Source organism: Melanerpes formicivorus, unplaced genomic scaffold (assembly GCF_026170545.1).
Source record: "Melanerpes formicivorus ecotype bairdi unplaced genomic scaffold, bMelFor1.0.p_v2 SCAF_21, whole genome shotgun sequence".
NCBI classification, from domain to species: Eukaryota; Metazoa; Chordata; class Aves; order Piciformes; family Picidae; genus Melanerpes; species Melanerpes formicivorus.
Window position 1 is genome coordinate 7,249,799 of NW_027142373.1, and position 21,304 is coordinate 7,271,102.

At 56.2% G+C, this 21,304-nt stretch overlaps 1 protein-coding gene across 8 annotated transcripts in view; it reads left to right on the top strand.

Moving 5' to 3' along the window:
* The window catches only part of RBFOX3 (RNA binding fox-1 homolog 3), a 191,852-nt gene that overhangs the window by 74,693 nt on the left and 95,855 nt on the right, over positions 1–21,304 (top strand). For all 8 annotated transcript variants that reach the window (XM_068151296.1, XM_068151301.1, XM_068151298.1 and 5 more), the window contains exon 2: positions 15,284–15,399. The gene's annotated coding sequence lies outside the window, so the exon portion shown is untranslated. The remainder of the gene's footprint in view (positions 1–15,283; positions 15,400–21,304) is intronic.

A 21,304-nucleotide genomic window follows, 5' to 3' on the forward strand; every position in this document is an offset into this window, starting at 1 on the left:
CTCCAAGAAGGACACTGAGGTGCTGGAATGTGTCCAGAGAAGGACAATGAAACTGGTGAAGGGTCTGGAGAACAGGTCTAGTGAGGAGCAACTGAGAGAACTGGGGTTGCTCAGCCTGGAGAAAAGGAGGCTCAGGGGAGACCTTCTGGCTCTTTACAGCTCCCTGAAAGGAGGTTGGAGCCAGATGGGGGTTTGTCTTCTCCCAAGTAACAAGCAATAGGACAAGGGTAAATGGCCTCAAGTCGTGTCAGGGGAAGTTTAGGTTGAATAGGAGGAACAATTTCTTTCCCAAAAGGGTTGTCAAGCCCTGGAACAGGCTGCCCAGGGCAGGAGTGAAATCCCTGTCTCTGGGCATGGTTTAGTGGTGACCTGGCAGTGCTGCCTTAATGGTTGGACTTGATGATCTTAAAGGTCTCTTCCAACCAAAATGATTCATTATTCTGTGATTTGTTCCTTTCTGAGAGGTCCCTGGCAGAACAGGGATGGGGGGACCAGGGTGCTCAGCATTGGCAGAGGCAGGCTGGAGGAAATGAGCAGGGAAGTGCCTGCTGTGGCTGGTATGCTGGCATCCCCACTGGGGCTCTCTGCTGCAGCCTCTCCTCTCTTGCCAATCCTGGCAGCGTGGAAGACATTTGCCAGGGGCTGGTGCCGGCACCCCAGGCATGAGCATCAGCTCTCGGGGACAGGCTGCCCCTCGCCTTCTGTCATCCTGTATCTTGGCTTCTCTGGGGCGCTGCATCCCACCTGCAGCCCCTCTGCCAGTGCCAATCATCCCATCCCTGGTCCTCATCCCTGAAGCACGGCTTCTCCAGCCTCCACGCTGGTGTCTGTGGGGAGCTGGTGCTCCAATTCCTACTCATTCTGGGCTTGAGGGCAGAGTGAATTCCCCTGGCCCTTCATGCCACCCTCTCCTGGTGCCACGGCACAGCAGCCTGCTCACTGCTGGCATGCCCAGTGAGGAGCAGTGCAGGGGCTGGATGGGTGATGTGCAGCAGCAGCCGCCCTGGGGCTGTGCTGTCCCAGAATATCCCTGGATGAGCACAAACCCTCATACAGTGGATTGCACAACTCGCAGCAGACTTCCCAGGGAGCGAGGACATCTCTGCATTTATTCAAGGACATCCCTTCTCAATTAAATCCCGGCATGGGCTAAACAAATGGGCTGCTGAGATCAAAGGGAGGTTTTTTTTCCCCACTCCTTTTTCTTTTTTTTTTTTCCCCTTCCTTTCTTTCTTTTTTTCTTTTTTTCCCTTTTGGTGCAAATCATTGGAAAGATGCATTGGAGGCAGAGTGGTGTTCTTGGCTTCTGCTCGCCTGGTGGGGAGGAGAAGCTTCCATTGCATTCACATAAAGGTGTTTGGCTGAATTCATGTAGAACTGGTGGGGAGAGTGTGTAATTGTTCATGCTGGGGTGATGGCCCTGGGTGGCCTCAGTGGCTGTGGGAAAATCTGTTGGTGTGGGATTGCCTGCTGGTGTGGCATTGCCCGTCGTGCCCCCAGAAATGAAGCTGCTTGTTTCACCACAGCCTTAACCCTCAGATGTGGCATCTGCTGGCATTGTGCTGGGGCCTCTTAGAGTGATGCCCCATCTCCTCCTCATCTGACCCCAGGATGGTGACCTCTGTGGCACAGAGCCAGCCCTGGACTCCCTCACCGTGAGGTCAAGGAGGTTCAGCCCCTGCCTGGCTGCATGCCAGCCTGGAGTCTATGCGTCCCGCTGCTCCACCTTGGGCTCCTTGGGGATTGATGGTGTCATTAAAACTTCAGACTGGCCTGGGGCTGGGATTTATGTTGGAATCTGCCTTGGTGAAGGTTTTATTGCAGCTGTTAAACAGCTGAGCGTGTGCTGGGGTTGGCAGTGCTGGGGGCGGCCGGGCAGGGTCTGGGTTGTTTACTGCCAGTGCAGTTAGGAGCTGCTCCTGCAATCATCTTTAGTGATGGGGGCCACTCGCCTGGGGACCCTCGGGATGAGGTGCAGTGGCAGGATGCTCCCAAGCTAGGAGGAGATGCAATGGGATGCTGCAGCTGTGCATGCACCGGCAGGAGGGGCCAAAAGGATGATGGATGATGGACTGGGCAGTGAAACCTGGGGCTGTGTCAGCAGAGGAGCAACTGGAGCTGGCTGAATGGCTCCGGCTGTGCCGATGCTGCCTTGGCTGGAACCCTCTAGCTGGGATAGGCACTGGGTCTGTGCTGGGCAGGCTGGTTACTTGGTGCTGGTGCTCCTGGCACTGCACTCTCCTCAGCATCTTCTGCTGGTGACCGCTCTTGGCTGGTGCCATGTTGATTGCTGCCACGGGCATCCTTGCACCCCAGAGCTAGCTCCCTGATGCTGCTCTGGCCATCACCTGGGCTCTGTGCTCTCCCCCACAGCCTCCAGTAAGCACTGGAGGGAGAGAATTTGCTGGGGTGAAGAGCTTGTGCAGGGCCTGCAAATACAGGAAACCTTGGAGGTGTATGCTGCTATGGTGTGCCCATGCTGGCAACAGGTGCCACAGCACTGTGCTCAGCAGGAACCCCGAGCTCTGACCGGCTCTTCCTGCAGTGGCAGCCCCAGCCCCAGCTCTGCTCTGGGTTGTTCAGCTGCATTTTTGATGTGCAAAGCCCACTGCAGTGCTTGGGTCCAGCTGTGTGCCCTGAAGCTGGCCTGATGCAGGGGCTGGCCACAGTTGGCCCAGCTGCTCCTGGAGTCTGTGGTGGCATGGGCCTGACCTCCTCCTTCCCGCTCCCTCTGCCACAGATCCATCTGTTAAGGAATTGATCCCTTTGCCACCGACTCTGTCTCCTTCCCCCCCCTTTTAAATGGTGTCACTCTTCTATTTCCTGGCCTCTCTAATAGATTTTTATATAATCACTACAGTGCACTTTTAAAGAGCGATAGATCACGTTCATTGCTTTTCCCCGTGATTAATTTCCCATAATAGTCCTCTGTAACACCAAGGCAAAGAGAGGAGAGAGCAGAAAACCCCCACATTATCCACTTTGTGCTCAGAGTATAAATGAATTAGATTTAATTTTTGTTTAATTGTTTCCATAGCTCAGCCTCTGCTAACTTTGCAGGATAATTTATTTTGCAGTCTTGGGGAAAAGAAGGGAAGAAAGTCTCTGCAGCCAAGTGGTCTGCCCGTGGATAGTGCTTAATTACAGCTGATAGCCTTATCTGCTTGTAATTAATGGAGTCGTGTCGGGCACACTCCTGCTGCTGGCTCCCTTTTGTGCGCCCCGGGCTGGTCGGGGGTGAGCAGCGCAGGGTCCGAGGCTGTGGGAGAGATGGGAAGAGGTGAGCTGGGGATGTGGCATCTCAGGAGTTTTCACATCCCAAAAGTGTGGATTCCTGGCCAAGGAGCTGCTTGGCTTGGGATTGGGGGTCAGCAGCAGGTCCTGCAGGGGAAGGGTGCATGTTCCCTATGCTGGCCGGGCTCTGCCTGGCAGTGGAGGTGGCTGGGGCAGACCTAGGGCAGGATTTGGTTGTAACCAGCATGGGCAGAGCTGGAGGAGGAACCAGAAGGGAGGTGAGGAGTTATACTGTGCAGTGCAGAGCTGCTGTGGGGCAGGGCTGGGCTCCCTTCCCACTGCCTCAGGCTGAGAGGGGATGGGATGGGATGGGATGGGATGGGATGGGATGGGATGGGATGGGATGGGATGGGATGGGAGAAGTATGCTCCCAAGGGACACTCTGGCCTCATGTCTCTGCAGACTCCTGGGTGGCAGCAGGCTGGCAACTTGCATTCTGGGGTGACAGGTAGCAAGCCCCACGTTTTCAGACAAAACATCTTTGCCAGTTCATCCCTAATTTGGGGACAATTTTACTTCCTTAAAGCTGCTTTTTTTTTTTCTTCAGTACATGCCTTATGTAACAGAGGTTGGGCAGAAATGGTGAGGGGAATTTATCCTGGCTGCTTAATTTTGTAGAGTAGCTTGGTAAGGGGAGGGTTTTGTGGGGAAGGTGTGAGCTGCCTGCACCAAGGGCTCTCCTGGCATGGCTGAGCCTCGAGCATCCTGCCTCGGCCAGATTAGAGCCAGATCCCTGAGGAATGGCCCCGTGACCACTGCATATGAGAGCAGGCAGGATCTGGTAGCATCGTGGCCTGCCCATGTGCTGCTGCCTTTCGTGCTGGGGAGCTGCTCTCCAGGGGTCTCCTCTCTGCTCTGGTCTGAGCTGGTGCTCTCCTCCCTGTGTGCAGGGTCCTTGGCTTCCTGGGAAATATGTCCTACTTCCCCTGCCCAGTGCTGGTGCAGGGGTTGTGCTGGCAGCAGGGAGGGGAAGCTCTGGGAACCACAGCCCAGCATCTAGCATCCTCCCCTCCAACAGCCATTGGCTGCTGGACCCTGGTGAGACAGTTGGGCTACTGGGATCTCCCAGTGGGAGTGTGAGAAGAGCAACGGGGACAGAGCCACCGCATGTCCTCCTTACCCAGCTTGCCATTAATCACTGACTGTGGGGGCATTGGGCCCCTGCTTAAAATGCACTGACAGTGCCGAGGTGAGAGCAGGAGCTCGAGAGAGCCTCTGTTAATCTGCTCCCTCCGAGACAGGCTACCTTCGGCCTGTTAATCAGTTGCAGTAATTACAATCCCAACTTTACATGTGGAATGTTAATTAAAGGACGGGACGCAGGGACCTGCAGCCTGGCAGCAAGTGATGTGCCTGGCAGCGAGGGGTCAGGCTGGGCCGGCAGCTACTGGGGGTAACCTCTGTACCCTGCCTCATCTGCTTCTCTTCTCTGCAGCCAAGGCAGGCATCATGCTGTGGTGGTGCCATTCATGGGGCCAGCTGCCTGCACTGGCCAGCAGTTCTGTGTGACTGTGGCTGCTGGGACTGCTGCTTGCCTCTGCAATCTCTTTCCTGGTGTGTGTGGCAAGATTTGGGGAGGAAATAAGATATAGCAAATAGAGATCCACTGTCCTCTCTGCTGCTGCCCTGGCTCTGGCCTCCCTGTAATGTCCTGCAGTGTCCCTGACCCGCCCTTTCCCCAGGCTGAGCTCTCCATGTGTCTCTGCATCTATCCTGTGCTCCAGACTCTGACCATCTCCATGGCCTGCTGCTAGACTTGCTTCAGGACATCAGTTCCCCTGCATTGGAGAGTCCAAAGCTGGACAGCAGTGTTTTTCTGCCTGGCTGACCACAGGCAGCTCTGGGACAGAGTTTGGCATTTGGCTTCCTGAGATCCTCCTGAGTGATACCCAGGCTTGCTGTTGGAGAGGAGATCTGAGATCCTTGCTTTGCATCCCACACTACAGCCTTGTGCTGCACTTGCTGGTAGCCTCAGCCCTCAGCAGGGTGCTCACACCTGTGCTGAGAGCTGACAGATGCCAGCATGCAGGCAGCCACAGCCCAGGGTGCTGCCCATCCTCTGGGCAGGCAGAGCCCTGCTCCCCTCACATCCCTCTGCAGAGCCCTGTGCTGTGATGCCTTGAGAAGTGTCCTTCTGACCGATGCTGAGCCGCAGTTGTCCCTTCCCTATCCCTGAGGGATGTGTGATGTGTTGTCAGCCAGTGGCCCTCTGGCTCTGCTGCATTTTTGCCCTTGGCTGTGCTACTTGCCCTGGGTAGCCAGTGATGCCAGGGCTTTGGAGAGGATGACGTAGGTCCTGGGGCAGCCAGGAGCCTGGGTGTGAGGTGAGGGCAGATCCTCGACGGGCCTGGAGCTGCAGGATGCTCCTTGCTCATCCCTGCAGCATGCCAAGGCCTCGTTAGGCGCAAGGGTTTTGCGGAGGAAGGATGCTGGGGAGAGCCTTGCTGGCAGCAGCGGAGGTGGGGCTCAGCCTCTGCTGCAGCCAGGGGAGTCATTAAAACCCCGGTCAGCAGCAGCCGGGGAGCAGCACTGAGCAATCTGCCGGGGCGGCAGTGCCCTGGATTATTGCTGCGAGCAGCTGAAGGAGAGCAGAGAAGAGGCGTGAGCTGAGAGGAATGACAAAGAGGGGAAGGAGAGGAAGAAGCCCTGGAGGATGAGGAGGAGGAGGAGGAGAAGGAGGAGGAGGAGGGGAGAAGGCTGGATCAGTGCTGCAGGCAGTGTGGGGTGCTCCAGCAGTGATGCTTTGCTGGCCCAGCATTTGCTTGGTCTCCACTCCTTGAATAGGCTGCCATGTTCTGGTGCCCCTGGGTGCCCAGTCCCATTGCAACCCCCTCCTCTTGGTCCCTGGGGCTGTTAAGCTCCTTTTTTTGGCATAGTTTTTATTTTCCTCATGGAGAGGTGAAGTTGCAGATCACTCAGATCTTGCACTGTTTCTTTTCCATTGGGTCTTAACCAGGTTCACTAAAGCTCTTCTGTCTCTTCATCCATGCTGCTCATAAATCAGGGGCTTGTCTTGCCGGGCTCTGGGCTATTGCCAGTCTTCAGATGATCCAGCTCCTCGAATGAGGAATGCTTCTCCTGGCATTTCTAACTCCCTCCCATTGCTGGCGGCGTTGGAAAGGGCAGCAGGGAGGGCTGGTGTGCTGCAGCAGCTGGCTCCAAAGGCAGCTCTGGGAGCTGCACACCCACGTGGTGGCTGGGAGGGCTGGTGAGCTGTGAAGTTCTGCAAGACACTGCTGCTTGGGAGGGTGCTGGGGGATGCTGAGGTGAGGAGCTCTGCATGGCACTGGCACTTAGGTGGATAATAGGGGGTACTGGGACATCCCCAGTCCTGGATGCTTTGCCACCATGGAGCCTTGGCAGCATGAACACCATGCCAAGGTAAGGAAAAGGGGATGGTGCTTCCAGAGCAGAGCAAAGCCCTGTGCCAGGCAGGCCAACCTTCCATTGCTATGGCAGAGTTGGGCACTGGGGCCAGGGGCACTTTAACATTTCACTGGTGCAGCTGATCAGTGCTGCTTTGGGGTCATAGCTGGCAGGTGAACCTAGGAAGCTGCTGTAGCTCTTGGAGCAGCACTGCTGGTGTTCATCATTGCTCCAGTAGGACTTGGACAGTGTATTTGTTCTCCAGGTTCAGGATCAGGGATGATCCCTCAGGATCTTTCTGGCTTGGAGCAGCTGGACTGCAGCCCTGTCCTGGGCCACTGCAGGCCTCGGATGGAGCACAAGCATGGCTGGAGCAGCCAACAACACCAGGGCTGAGCGGGGTGACCATCCTGTGGGCCAGGAGATAACCTTGAGTTAGAATGAGGGGTTTCCCAATTCTCTGACACCTTTCCTCAGGGACTTTCCAGAAGCCGATCATGGGGCAGGTTCTTTAAAATACAGCAATGGCAAGGGAGGAGGGTTAAGATCCAGGGATGACAGGGGCAGTGGGACAGAACTGATGAACACACCCTTAGGTAGCTGAGCGTCATCCTGCGAGTCCGAAGTGTAGGTGCAGGGAAGGCTGGGATGCAGGCACAGCTCTGTGGATGGATGGGCTGCTGGAACTGGGAATGGTCATGGTATGGTCCCAGCCCTTGGCTCCATCTCACTGCTCTCTGCTCTCAGCAGATCCCATGTGCAGTTTGGAGCTGCAGACCTTATAAGGGCAGGAGCACCAGAGCTGACTTTCCGGTTTAGTCCAACTTTGGCTTCCAGTAGCCGCTCCAATGAGCTGCGTATTGGGAAGAACTCATTACCACAGCTGTCCTGTTATGCTGTGGAAATATGCTCATCCCTCTCTGATTGACCCCTGCCAGCCTCATGGCACAGCTCTTTTCCTCCCTTCTTGGAGCTCCTTGGATCTGCTCCATGGTCTGTTCTCCACCTTGCTCCTCAGGTACCATTTCACAGCCATTTTTCAGTCACAGGAGAGGTGGCTGCGGGGTTGTAGTGTTGGTTATAGAGCTTCTGTTGACGAGGATCCCACTTCAGGGTACCTCTATCCTTCTGTGCTAGAAAGCGCTGGCACTTCTCCATGCAGCTACTTCCTCCTGGCACAGCACCAGCTGGATCACCGGGAGAGACACACCGAGGCTTTCTCCCCGCTTCCCCTGCCTGCTTCCTGGCTGGGGACTGGGGTCTCTCTTGTGGGTGATGGACCCCTCCTGCCACCTTCCTTGGTCTCCCATCCTCTGATGGGGCAGGCCATCTCCAGAAGTCTTGAGGACATGCCTCCTCAGTGCCCCGAAAACCCTCCCTGTGCTGGGGATGGAGCCAAGCAACCATGGGCAGGTCATGAAGGGTGTGGTTCCTACAGCCTAGGAGAGCCTGAGCTCTGCTAAGCACCTTGTGCAAACTCCTCAGAATTGCACTGGGCAGTCACCATGGGGCCATGGGCTGTGAGTACCCTGCTCCAGGGGAGCTGGGGATGAACAGGAGAATGAGATGTTGTCCTGTCAGCTTTCCACTGGAGCAGAGCTGAGCCAGAGAGCTGCTGGCTGGGCAGGCAGGACTGTGATGGCCCAGATCGAGGTTTTGGGTTTTGGGACTGGCACTACCGCAGTCTTCCTTCCCTTGGTGGCATGGATGTGGCACAGCTGGTGCTGTGAGTTGACCAGGGTGGGATCTGGTGGCACCAGCAATGTTACATTACAGAGTGTGCCCCTGTGCCCTGGGCAGTCCCTTTATGCAGCAGCACCAGATGCTTTCTGTGCAGTTTGAGTTTTTCCATCTCATTTGTTTTAAGGATTAATTAAAGTGTTTCCCTCTCTCCTCCCTCCCTCCTTTTCCTCTGTTCCATACAGCTGCACATGGGTTTTAGGGTCGTGCTTGTTTACATCAGTTATATTTACATTAATGGGGGTTTGTTTTAGGAAAAACAGCAGAAGTCCCACAAAAACAAACGTTCTTTGTGTCCCACAACAGCTACCACTGCCCCATTAGGGTGGAGGCTATGAAGTGGGTTTCCTGGCCAGTCCCTGCCTGGCTGCTCCTTATCCCCTTACATCCCTTAGACCACAGTGGCTATGGAGAACTCTGGCCTGGACACAGGCAGCTTCCAGCATCCATCAGGTACCATCCATGAGGTGTCCTCTGACATAGGTGAGGAGCAGCATCCTGAGGTGGGTGGACAGATGGTTTGTGTGGATTTTTGACACCCCCCCCCCCCAGTCCCACACCCCAGCAGCAGCAGGAGTGGCCAATGAGCAGGATAAGCCCCGTCCTGGAATGGGGCTGCTGCCGGGGCAGCCAGCAGGGTCATGCTCCTTCATCAGGAGGTTGGATGAGGGAGAGCATTGAAGAAAGAGAAAGGGGAGGGAGGAAGTATAATTATTTTTCCAAATGTCTCTGCGCTGCTGGATGCCTTTAAAGTTCCTTTTGTGTTCGCAGAGGTCAAGCTGGGCAGAGCCTGGCCCGGAGCAGCGCGGTGCTGGCCGCCTTTGTTGGTGTGCCTGCGGTCTTGGTTATTAACCAGGATACGGAGACCCAGAACCTCAGATCTTCTGTGCAGCTGGTGGGAGAAATAAGCAGAGCTGCCTTATCACGCTCATTTAACTGGTTAATACATCTTCAGAGCAAATAATGCAGTCTGTGGGTGAATTGCTTAACCAACCTCATTACTATTGTGCATTTAGCAGCTTGGAGGAAGATAATACCTTTCAGGTTTGACCCAATTTTAGTTTTTGTTGTCATAACCATGGAAAATCGACCTTCAGAGACCCTCAGCAGTGAGCCTGAATAGGAAGTGATTTACAGCAAAAGTGCTGTGCAGAATGCTTAATGCACTTGTGCAGAAAAACAGGCTGCAGCCACCGTCCTGGCATCCCCGGCCCCCGCAGCACCTCGTCCTGGCATCCCCAGCCCCCGCAGCACCTCATTCTGGCATCCCCGGCCCACACAGCACCTCAGCCTGGCATTTCTGTTCCTTGTAGCACCTCGTCCCGGCATTCCTACCCCCCACAGCACCTCGTCCTGGCAACCCTGTCCCCCGCATCACCTCATCCTGGCATTCCTGTCCCTCACAGCACCTCATCCTGGCATCCCCATTCCCTGCTGCACCCTGTCCTGGCATCCCTGTCCCCCACACAGTGCTGCCTGTGCTGGCGTTGCCCTCGCTCGCAAGCATGTGATGCCCAAGCATGGTCATGTAGAACAGGATCCACAGTGGCTTGGCTCTACCAGTATTTTGCCTCACCTGCCCAGTGCTGCATTCCCTCTCCATGGTGCCAGGATGCTACTTGGGTGAACTGGAGCAGGGCTGGCATGGGCACCCGCTTCCCCTGGTGTGGGCAAGCTGCTGGTCATCGCTATCAGTGCTGGGGCCACTTGTTTTGGTGATCTGGGACCCCTGACTCTGGGGACTCTCACCACTTGCCCATGCCAGAGTGGCAGAGTGCATCTGCAGAGCAGTTCTTGGGCTTGATGGGTGCCATGCCCCAGCCTCCAGACTTGCCACGGCCACCACGGTGGAACCAGCACCCACAGCCCTGCCTCAATTCTAGATGCTCATAGCCACTGTGCTGCCTTAGAACAACAGGGGACAAGTGAAAAGGTAAAGGATGAAGTCCTCAACTATAAAACATAAAACTTTAAAATAGCAGGAGGACTGTAGAGCTGTGAAGCCTGGGGAGGTCATGCCCGACAGGCCGGCAAGGAGTGGGCCAGGGGTGGCTGATGGATCCCTTCTGTCCCCTCCTGTGGCACTTTCTGGGAATACTTTCTTATCCTTTTGTTCAAGATGGTTTCTCCTTCCATTCATTGCCTGCCTTTCCCTTCTTCCCTGGCTCTTTTATCTAACAGCAATGCACCTTTGGCACGGTGAGGCTGTCCAACAAGGCTGCAATAACTCCCTCTTCTCTGGAGCTGGACAAGGAAAATGCAAATACTTTGAGCAGGGACACGTCCTGCTCTCGAGTTGCCTCCTCACTTTGCTCCTAATGAGTTTTCCTTCTGGCTCGCTCAGGCCATGCCCTCTCTCAGACTGGTTAGAGCTGCTTGAGTGCCGTGGTGCACCCCGTGGTGAGGGTGCACTGCACAAGCAGGACAGACCCCATCAGTGGATGGACGCCAGTGGAGCTGGCTACAGCCCAGCTGTGGTGCACTGCCTGATGGCCTGGTCTTGGCTGGACTTTCCTCTCCCTGCCATTGCCTGGGAGTTCCCAGCCTAGTGCTTTTCTGCAGGTACCCTTTGTCCGTCCATTCCATGCCATGGGCGGCGGTGACAGCCCAGGCGCCGCGCCGGCAGCGTTCCCACGGGGGAGATGTCACCCGCGCCGGGTGGAGGTGGTTCCCATCCCTTTGGTTCTGTCTGTGGCAGGCAGAGACTTTCCCAGCTCCAGCAGTGGGGGTGTGTGGGACCTTCCTCTCACTCAGACGAGGAGGAGGGTAGCAGGGAGGTGACAAACCTTCCTCCCCTTTCCCTGAGGCAGCTGTGAGCACAGCTCTGCCACCCAAGCCTGGCTCTGTGCTGCTGTGGTGTGTGGGTGGTCCCTGTGGCTTGGGATGCAGCTGACAGTGGGAATGCTAGGAGCTGGTGATGCCCGCAGGGTGCTGGGTCCCCCCATCCCCCAGCACCTCCCTGGAGGGCTCTGTCTGCTCCTGTGAGGTTTGCAATCAGGATCCTGTGGTGGGGTTTGGTGCTAAGGGGATGCTGCAGCAGGAATGTGTTCTCCTCCCACCTCTCTCTGTGCTGGAGCAGGGGCATAGAGCAGGCAGCTAATATTAGATTGCTTAAATTCTGCTGTTTTGCAGCTAAAGAAGAAGCTGCTCCCTCAGTGCAAGAGTTGAAACTCTTTAGCCTTCCTCTGTGTCACCTCTATGGCCATGGATACCTCCAGGTGTGACGTAAGTGAGACCCGGGGAAAAAAACATCTTCTGTTCAGCATCAAAATCCTATTACCCAGCGCCGTGTTCTGCTGCACAGATATCAGGCTCGGCACTGATAAGTGGGAAATAGCTCCTGATCCGGGCTGCAGCTGGAGCTGTATCTCAGGCTGCACAGACTCCCAGTGCTGCTTCACTGCGTTTTCTGCTGGAAGAGACCCCACTTCCCACTGCCTCTGTAGCCAAGGGACAAATCGCTTTGGGCATTCACCTTCCTCCCTCCCTGGGCTCTCCCCTTCAGCACTGCTCCAGTGAGGGGCATTTCTCCACCACCCTATTGCCACCACACACCCAACGGCCAAGCATCCACTAGGGAGCATCCCCAGCGTGGGGTAGTGGCTGGGACTCAGCCCAAAATGATCAGGCACAGCCCCGGTGCTGCCCACCGCCAGCAGCCGCAGCCACTGGCTCTGGGATTGCAGATGCTGCGGGCAGCTGCCCTTCTTTTTCTGTCTCCTCCCTGGGGTGCTGCTGGCTTTGATAAAACCTCTCAGCCTTCCCAGGGCTGGCTTGTAGATCTAATCGCTGTGTTTTATTGTGTAGTAAAAGCCCGCTGGCTCCTGGGGAGATGCCCCGTGGGGATGGCAATCTGTTTCCACACCCCTCCTGGGGCTGCACTGCTTTCCTTGGGGGGGATGTGCTAGGAGTAGGGATGCTGCCAGACCCCTCTCTGCCCCACACTGCTGGTGGGGAACGTGGCAGCCCTGTCCCCCTGCACGCATGTGGGTTTGCTCTTGCCAAATAGAAGATGCTGAAAAAAAATTTCTGCCCGTGTTCAGCTTGGTTTAGGGCTGCTGTTGGCTCTTCCCTGTGTTTGTCGTGTCCTTCACTCGCCGTATGTGCACAGGGATGGTTTGGTCTAGGGTAAACCCCACAGAGCTGGAGCTAAATGAATTTGTGTTAGAAATAATGTGGCAGGGAGGAAACCCGGGAGTGCTGCCACCAGGGCTGCCCAGTGCCAGGCTGGAACTTAGGTAAGAGGGTTCTTTGTTGCTGAAACCTGGGGGAAGTGACCTGGGAGCAAAGCTGGGCTGCCACCTTAGGGACTGTGGGAGGAAGTTTTGTCTGGTGTGGTGCAGGAACTCGGAGGGCATGATCCTTCTTTTCTTTCTTTTAGGCTTAAAACCAACTTGTGCCTCAAAGATCTGCTTTGGCCCAAGTTGTCAAGAGAAACCAGGCACTCCAGCTGCCTATCCCGGGGGATACAGGGCGCCCATACTAGCTGCCCCTTCTGTTCTGGGGAGTTTCTTTCTGTCTGCTCCAAAGCTGGTGAAGGGTCTAGAGCACAAGTCTTCTAATAAGTGGCTGAGGGAACTGGGGTTTAAACTGGAGAGCAGGAGGCTGAGGGGAGACTTTCTTGCTTTCTACAACTCTCAGAAAGGAGGTTGCAGCAATGTGTGGCTCTTGCTCTTCTTGCAAGCAGAGAGCAAAAGGACAAGAAATAAATGGCCTCAAATTGTGCCAGGAGAGGTTTACATTGGACAGGAGGCACGATTCCTTCCCCAAAAGGGTTGTCAAAGATTGAAACAGGCTGCCCAGGGCAGTGGTGGAGTCCCTATCCCTGGAAGGATTGAAAAGTCATATAGGTGTGGTGCTGAGGGACATGGTTTAGTGGTGGCCCCGTAGTGCCAATTTAATGGTTGGCCATTTTTCCAAGCAAAATGATTCTATGATTCTATGATTTTCTGGCTGCTTGGCAGAGCATGTCAGGAGCAGGAGGTGAGCAGGGGTGGGGCTGTGTCAGCAGTGAGTGGAGGGGAGATGTATGCGTGACTAAAATCCCCTCAGGAACTGGGACAGCTGAATCGTCTCTGAACTCCCAACTCTGGTATGGTTCCTGCTAACACCCAATAACTTCCACTCCTTCCTCACCTCCTCCTCCTAACCTTCCTTCCCACCTCCAAGGCAGAGGGAGGCAGGGCTGTGGTGATGTGACCAGAGAGGAGAGCAAAGGTGGGGTAAGGGGATCCAGCTGTGACAGACTGGGGCTGGGGAGCATGAAGATGTGCTGAGCTCTGCTCCAGCTCTGTGTGCTCATCAGGAGAAGAGCCTAATGAGCTGGACTAATGAAGCAGGAGGGGAATTCCAAGAAGTTTGGGGAGGCTGGGGAGTTCCTGTGCCATTCACCATTTCCCTGGTGGTTTTCTGTGGTCTCTTCTCAAAAGCAGTGATGGGTTCCCATCACAGACATGGTACCTACTCCTAGCAGCACGCTTGGTGTGCCCGGGTTTCACAGCATAGTCCAAAATCTGCACCCCAGAGCTGAATGACTGCAGGTGTCTCATGGAGAAGGGCACTGGAGCATGCCCACCTGGCAGCCTGGGCTGTCTCCAGCCCCAGGAGGATGGGGAGCAGCAGAATGCCCTATTTGGGATTCTTCTGTTCATCTTCCTCCATATCTTTCCCTGGTCAGCATCTGATAGACTCCGTGGGTTGCTGTTTGGCTTCTTGCTGGCTCTCCTGTACCTTCCCCAGGGCTTCCATGCTGGCCCACTGCTGGGAGGTGGCATACTGGTCTGGACACTGTGATGCTTGCTTTATTAGGATGCTGCTGGGACATGTGTTTAGGGGATGCTGGTGGCTTCACATAGCCCTGGCCATCAGCCTCCCCTGTTGCAGAACCAGCCTAGGGGCTCCCAGTTCCCTTTCCACTTCTTTCTTGGGTTTGGCTGATTTGAAGGCAGGAGAGTGGTTTGTAAGCCACACCACTGCGGGCATTTCCTACCCCCCGCCTCCCTTTCCTCTTCTCCTTGCTTTTTAATGAGCCAACCTTGGAGGACCTTGAGAGACGCTCCTGCAGCTTTGCTGTGACTTATCTCCCGGCCTCTGCCCCCTATTCTGCCGAGGGGATAAATCTCGGCTCCCAGCGCGGAGCCGGCGCGCCGAGCCCGTCCCGCCGCACGGTGCAGGAGTCGTAACTCACGGAGGGCGGGGGGGGTGTGGGGGTGTGCTGCCGGGCCGAGGTCGCAGGGTGGACGTCACCGCTCGGTGCCGTGATGGATGGGCTGCCCTGAACAGGAGCAGGGAAAAAAGTCCCATTACAATGGGGTACAAGCTGTTAAATTATCTCCTGTTCAGCCTGGGTCTGGGAAAACGAAACCAGACCTGCTGAGAGTGACATGGGACTACGGAGTGCCTCTGAGGAGCTTTTGAGGAGGAATGGATCAGGGGGATTGTTTTCATTTAGGAAGCTTTTGTCTGTCCTTGTCTCCCTCCTCTGTCCTCAGCTGAGGCCAGGGCTTGTGCTGGGGAGGCAGGACCAGCCTCAGCATCCTGTGTCACTGCAGAGACTGGGGTGTGATCTTGCTGGGGACCCGCTCTGCACCCTTCGCAGCCAAGCCCCATTCCCCAGACCTGCACACACTTCCCCTTCCCTAGGGGCTTTGCTGGTGGGCAGGGTCCTGCCTGCTGGGCTGCCTCTGTGTTGGGCAGCCAGGCCACCCTCCAGAGCTTCTCCCCAGCCGTGAGATTACCGTGCTGTTAAAAGAGCAGGACATCGCTGTGCGAGCCCCTGGAAGCCGTGGTATTCAGAGGCACTGAGCTCTGCGCTGTCCTCCTCCGTTATTAGCAGCGGTGCCTACACAGGGACGGGACTGGAGCCTCTCCCTTTCTCTTTCAGGCTGAGACACTGCGGCTGTGAGACCCTGACGGCTCTTCCTGACGGCTCTGAGGGGCCAACGCGAGTGTGAGCTCCTGCCTGCACTGCAGCACGAGGTTCCTGCTTGTGGACTCCAGGTACGTGGCCCCCACCAAGCAGCACAAGATAGGGGGAGCATGGAGTTGAGGGTGAAGCAGCTGCTTCCCCCAGGCCATGCCTGAGGCAGGAGTCTGAAGTTCAGCTCTTCAGGTGCTTGGCACCAGCGCTGGGTACAGACCCCATGCCCACCCACAGTAGCAGAAATATCCCAAGGTCCAGACTCCTATGAGATGACCTGGCAAAGGGAAGCACTGTGGGGAGACACCACAGCTGCTTCAGTCCTCGTGGGAATGGGGTCTGATTCTGCCCCACTGCTCTGAGGGACTCAGAACTAGCCAGCTCCCCCACTGCCTGCTGCAGGAGCACAAAGGTCCTCGAGTGCAAGGTGGTCCCCTGCACAGGCAGTGAGTGGAGGAGCATGAAGCACACACAGCCTTGCACAGCCTCCTCCAGGACCCCGCTCTTGGCACAGGCTGTGCTGCACAGCCCCGGAGCCGCTCCCTTTCGGCCTGCTGTGAACCTGTCTCTGTTGGTTACACAGACAAAAACCTGGCCTGCACTGGGAGCTTGCACCAGCTTAATGAGTGGTTAGAATTTAAACCTGGCAAAGGCAGCCTGACTTTCTCCTCCCAACAAGCCATTGTCCCAGTTTCTTCTCGGCATCAGCAGGACCCGAGGGTGCAGCCTGCTCTCAGAGGGCCTGTGGTGGTGTTGGCACAGCTTTGTTTTTCCTTGCCATGGCTGGGGACCGGGCATGGCTTTGGGACAGACCACATGGCACTGTTCCCCTATGTCCTGCCAGCTGTGGCTTCTGGATGTGGGGACCTGAGAACCTGGACTGCTCTTCTCCCGGCTGACATGAGCAGAGAAGAGCACCTAGGCAGGAGTGGGTGCATCACCAGCTGGCTTAGCCCGCACAGAGGGTCCAGCACTGGGGAACTCTTAAGTCCCTGCTGCTGGTCAGCTCCTCGGCTCTGCCCCGGTCCCAAGTGTGTGCTGGGAAATGATCAAAGAGGGAGCGAGGTTTTGAGCACCCTCATCCCTGGGCTGGGGCAGAGGTCATCCCGAGTGGGAGATTAGCAAAGCTTCTCCTCTGTGAAGAGGCTCTGCAGATGGATTTCCCCAGCGGCATTCATCAGCCTGAAGGCAGCAAAGGCAGCTGAGCTCTGTGTATCACCTTGAAGCTTTTTTTTTCCTTCTCTCTCTCCTTTTTTTTTTTTTTTTTTTTGGTCTTTTAGAAAACTTTGGGTGGATGTTATTGCTCATGAAAGCAAGGGGCTGATCATGCTGGGAAGGAGCAGGCGTAGTGTGGGCTGGCACTATTATGCAAGCTTCCCACATGCCGCTCTGCCAGTGCACTCCGTTCCAGAACAACAGCACGCGCCCGCATGCCAGCCCCGAGCCCACCCCCAGGTCTGCCAGAGCACCGTGGTCCTGCACTGCCCACACTGCCCACACCACAAACCCAGCCTGCGCTGCCCGCGCCCCACTCCTGCCCCTCCTGTAACCCACTTCCATCACCAGACATGGGCCCAGCGGGTGGGCAGGGATGGCTGGGCAAAGGGAGCTGTGTGGGGCTGTGCCCTGAGCTGATTGTGGGGAGAGGAGTTGTGCAGGGCTGCCCCACAACACTGTGGGGTGCTGGAGCCAGCCTGTTATGAGCAGTCTGTCCAACACAGGAGCGCTGGGAGTGTCTCCTGGGACATGTATGAGCTCTGGGGCCAGAGCTGTTGCCCTTCATGAGGGTTTGAAGTCAGGTTGTCATCCCAGAGGTGACTCAGTGAAGTGTCTGTTTTGGGGGAATGTGCTTGGTCTGGCCAGGCCAGTACAGTCATTGCTGCCAGGACCTGCTCTGGGCACTTGGGCAGGGGGTAGGCTCCTTTGTGATGATGTCACCAAGGTTCATCCCCAGCCAGACTATCTCCCTGCTGCTTTCTCCTCTACCTTTAAACCTTCCTCCCTGAGAGGCATCTCCCTCACTGGGGCCTTACATGAAGACTGCTGGCCATGAACTGCCAACACAGGTTCTGGTGGCATGCATGAGACTCGCTGGGAGCGGCCTTGAGCATGGAGGAATGCAGTGATGTGGAGCCCCTGCAATGGCTGTCCCCATCATCCCCAAACCTGCTAGACCCCCACCCCTGGGAAGAGAGCACTTGGTAAAGGAAAGCTTGAAGATGAGCAATGGAGAAACATCTGACAGGGGAGCCCTCGAGGCGCTTTTGTTCCAGCGAGTGGGAGTGTGAGATCCGCTCAGACATGAAAGGCTGTGTGGCTCTGTCCCCAAAGTCACGGTGAGGAGGAGGAGGAGGAGGACAGGGGGTGTGCAGCTGCATGGGGAGGTCATCCTGGGAACGACTGGCACCGGGATCCCCTCTCCCTCCCTCCCCTCTGAGCAAGTAAATTAGGTCACACTTGAAAGTCAGTTTCTTGGCTGTGGATTTAATTTAGCTTTTCCAGGCTAGTTATCATATAATAAATTCCAGGAGATTTATAGAAAACATGCCCAGGGAGGCTTAGCCAGTGTGTAACAAGATTTGTGCCTATTTCCCGCTGTCGAGCAGCTCCAGCGAGTGCGGTGCTGCTGGCAGGCACATGCAGGGCTGGCAACCAGCACCGGGCAGCCCTGGCAGTTGAAAGCTGTCACCCCACACCTCTCTGGGGTGCAGGAGCATCCTGAACACGGCCGTCCTCTTCACCAGCTCCCTGGCAGCAGCTGCTGCTGTAAATCACTGAGAAGTGGGTGCCTGCCCCGTGGCCTTTCGTCACTTGTCTCCTCACATCAGCTCAACCTGAGCAGTATCAAGTGGGAGCCCATCCCAGAGGCACTCAGTGGTGAGCTGGCAGTGCTGGTGGCAGTGTGAGAGCTGGGCACCTGTGGACTTGGTGCTGGAGAGGAGTGATGAAGGGTTTGGGAGGCCACTGGGTGCCTTTCTACTTGAAAGGGAAAAGCGTGCAGGGACGTCCCTACTGGGGAGAACCTTGTATCCTCCCTGCCCTCTTCTCAGGGTGCAGCTGGCCAGGAGACAGAGCTGGAACCTGCAGCTCTTTGCTCTCCCTGCTGCTGGAGGTGGATTTCCCACTAGTCTGGGAAAGGCCAAGAAGGGAAAAGCGCTTGGGTCTGGAGTGATTTGTGAGACTTGCAGCACACCAACAGCTGAGCTCCGGCTCGGCACAGAGGGCACTGCCAGCCGTGCTCCCCGCTCCGTCTCTCGCTGCTAACGCCGCCCAATTAGTGTCTTATTAGTCACTCCGCATGTTAAAGCATTAAGAACAATTAAGGGTGAGAAGAGTTTCCAGATGTAGCAGCAAGTACTGGAGCTGGGAACTGGCAGCTCTGTTGGCTGCTCCCATATGGAAAGGATCTTGCACATGGCAGGGCTCACTGTGGGACGATAGGGGCCAGCCTGCAGATGCTGGGACCCATGTAAGGTCCCCGGGGCCACCCAAGTGTGGACAGCTGCTGGGTGATCTTGCTGTGGGACAGCCCTGGGGGCAATGCCCACTTGTGCCGTTGGTGCCAAAGCCAGGGGCCTTGCTGAGGTGGAGTAGAGCCATGGGGATTCACCCATGGGGGTGAATGTGAGAAATAGTCACTGGGATGCAGGAAATAGCCACTAGCATATGGGAAATAACTGCCGGGACGTAGGAAGTAGCAGTGGGGTGTGGGAAATAGCCACTAGCATATGGGAAATAGCTGCTGGGAAATAGCTGCTGAGATGCAGGAAGTAGCCACTGGGATATAGGAAATGGTTGCTGGGATGGGGGAAATAGCCACTGGGATGCTCACTGCTGGGGGGGTGCAGCCTGGTACGCCTCTGAGCGCCACTTGAACACCTTGGCCATACTCTTCCCTTACTGAGTTTGCAAATGAGCTCCAATCAAATATTTATTTATTGGCTGGGCTGGGTGTGAGTCAGAGTCCCTCTGCTCGGCGCCCAGCCGTGGCTGGCAGCCCTGCGCCGCCTTTCCTGGCGAGAGAATGGGGCTGGGGAAGCGCCTGGCTGCGAGCAGCTCCCAAAGTGCATCTGGGACACAGCGTGTGGGGGACAACCGCCTCGATAAAGATAGCACCCGTGCTGTGACACTGTGAAGTGCAGGAGAAGTAGCACAAGCACAGACGAATGTGATTTCAGAGCACCAAGTGAATTCAGCTCCCCATAAATAGCCCCTGGATGGTGCTGGAAGGAGGGGGGTCTGGAGCAGGTAGTTCCTAGGGGCTTGTCATGGTGCTCCTGCAGCTGGTTGTCCCGGGTGAGGTAGATCACACTCTTGCCACTGCCACGTGTCATTGTATCCCATCCCATTGCATTGTAGAGGGGCACCAGCTGAGGTCTGAGGAGGCAGCAGCGGCCTCTGCCTGGCACAGTTGATGGGACATGTGGTTGAGCAGGGCTGGCTGGGCACTGTGCCCATGCTGCTTGCTGGGCACAGTCGTCTTCATTTGCCCGCTGCCCGGGCAGCCACCCACAGCCAGCTCTTTGGCTTGGGTGTGTTTTATCTTGGCAGTGCTGGCATGTTTGCCTGCCCAGGATGGGTGTATTTATAGCTGCATGCTCCTCAGCACCAAATCCCTTGCCCTACAGCCAGGTACCTTGGGATATTTTTCCTATCTGCTCCTGGAAGTTTTGGGTCCTCTTGTGATGTGGAAGGGCCTTGCTCCAGCCCCAGCTGGGTGCTGTTTGGCTGGGGGTGCTCTGCTGGTGCAAGGGGTCTCCCTGGACAGGGATGTTGCAGTGCCCCCACCGCCACAGCTGAGGCCAAGTGGGCACTGCGGGATGCTGATGGGAAAGACAGTGGCCTTGGGTGTGTTGGAATAATTTCTCTCCTGCTCTCTCCAGGGCGAGGAGAGGTTCTTGGACAGATGGTGTTTTTGAGTGACCTTGTAGCTCTGAGCGATTCCCTTGGATGCTGAGTAATGGTGGGAGCTGCGGGAAGCAAGCAGCGGTGCTGCAACCTGCTTGCACCGGTGGGAGTTTGTCAGGGATCCAGGGCTGGGGAGGGATGTGGGGTGATCCAGGGGGATGGAGCCAAAGCCTGGCAACCATGACGCCAATGGCTGCAAGGAAATTAAATGTGCACCACGATCCCCCGCTCCCCTCGGCCGTGGGAAGAGCACAACATTTCTGGTGGAGGTTCTTCTGACACCCTCTGACAGCTCCTCCATCCAGTGCCCCTCTCTCCTTCACCTAGGCAACGAGATCGCTCCTCCTTGCTCCTCTTGCTTGTCATTGAGAGGAGCTGAGCTTTCTCCAAGAGCCAAGGCAGCGTGGCTGGGCCAGGCGTGGTGGGGAAGCCCCTGTGGTGGGTGCTGTGGGAAGGTGCTGCTGCCTGTGTTGAGCCTCCTGGGAACAGGATTTGTGGTGGCACAGGGAGAGGGAGGTTGGGGTCATGCCCACAAGGGCTGAGCTGCTTAGCAAGTGTTGATTGGGTGCTGAGACCAAAGGACAGGGATGCACAGTGCTGTGCACCCCCAGCACTGAGGAAGGTCTGCAGCAGCAAGGTGAGCCCCCCACTCTGTTCTGCTCTGCTCCACTCTTCTCTGTCTCAAACCAGCAGACCAGGGTGGAGCATGAGGTGGGATGTCCCCCTGTGAGAAACGGAGCTTTCTGTCCCCCAGGAGCACAGTGCAGGGTTCACTGTCCTCCTGTCTCTGGTGTGATGAGCAGCTGACTGGGTGCAAGACACAGTAGTGGGCTCAGCTCACCTGCCCCCATTGCTGGGGATATTTATTTGCTCATCCTGGTCCCTCTTGCTGAAAGTCAGGCTCCAACCTGACCCCCAAAGCTGGCAGGACCAATGTCCAAAGGACCCTGTGTCCTGCATGGGCTGAGGGTGCAGCAGGTAGAAAAGCTTTTACTATAGGCAGTTTGTCTCACAGCTATGATGTGGGACCTCAGTCCTGAGGGAAAAGTCCTAAGTGTGGGTAAAACAGTACGTGAA